Consider the following 1069-nt stretch of genomic DNA (forward strand, 5'->3'; position numbering starts at 1 on the left):
GTGATTTTTTGGAATACGTTAAATATGTCACATCAGGTTGCGGACAGAGTGTAACCTGCACATGTGCGGCGATGAAACTTCACCCGTCCAAGCATCAGCCACGTTTTTAGTTTGGGTACTTTTACTAATATGTATACCTAGGTACCAAAGAAAAACGTACGATGCATTGGGATAGTGGCCCTGTGCGATGAAAAATTCCGTGTACCCTGTCCAAGCGTATGAGCTCAAACCCAAAGGACCCGGGTTAGTACGTCCGGGACATGTACAGGCGTCAAGTTATCTGCATCCACAACGGACAGCAATAACTCATGGCCTGATGGACCCTTACTGGTCTCACAAGTCTGGATGACCTGGTGCCCGGCCGACGCAATTTTGAAGAGTTAGTCGAGGAGGTCCGTAACATAACCAGACTTTTACTTCTCTTTGTTAATATTCAACTATATTCAACTATAACAAACCAGAGTTTTGCTCTCTTCTTCGGTTAGTATACAATACCATCGCAGACTAATGTGAATGTATTACTGGTTGATAGTTGGAGGAGGTTATGTTAAGTCTTCGAATAAAGGACGAAAGGTCTTTATTCCTAAAACAGTGTACCTCAATCTCCCACCCAGTCGAACGTGAGCCTGCATCACCCATTAAGGCGGGGATAGGACTTCTTCAGGCAGATCGTCTGAACATATGGTCCTCAGGCGGACAGAGTGTAATCTTGCATCCCATGTGCGTCAGCGATAAACTTCACGCGTAGCCTTAGCGACATAGGTTCCTTAGGGTACTTCCTTACTAGTCTGGATGACCTCTGTGGTCATCGCCAGGATAGTACAAAGTATAGAACATCGTTGGTAGCGCGATGAGCTGTCACTAAGTACAAACCAGACTTATACGTCTCTTTGTTGATAATTAATTTCTTCTATAACTCTGATTTTGCTTCTTTACGCAAGTGATATATTCAACTATAAGGACGAGAGTCTTGTACTCTCGTTCGTGCGCTATAGATATACAGCTATATAAAAAACCAGAACTGTTTGCTTCTACTTCGTTAATTCAACTATACCAAACCAGACTTTTA

This window comes from Diaphorina citri, unplaced genomic scaffold (genome assembly GCF_000475195.1).
Source record: "Diaphorina citri unplaced genomic scaffold, Diaci psyllid genome assembly version 1.1 scaffold78528, whole genome shotgun sequence".
Lineage (NCBI taxonomy): Eukaryota > Metazoa > Arthropoda > Insecta > Hemiptera > Psyllidae > Diaphorina > Diaphorina citri.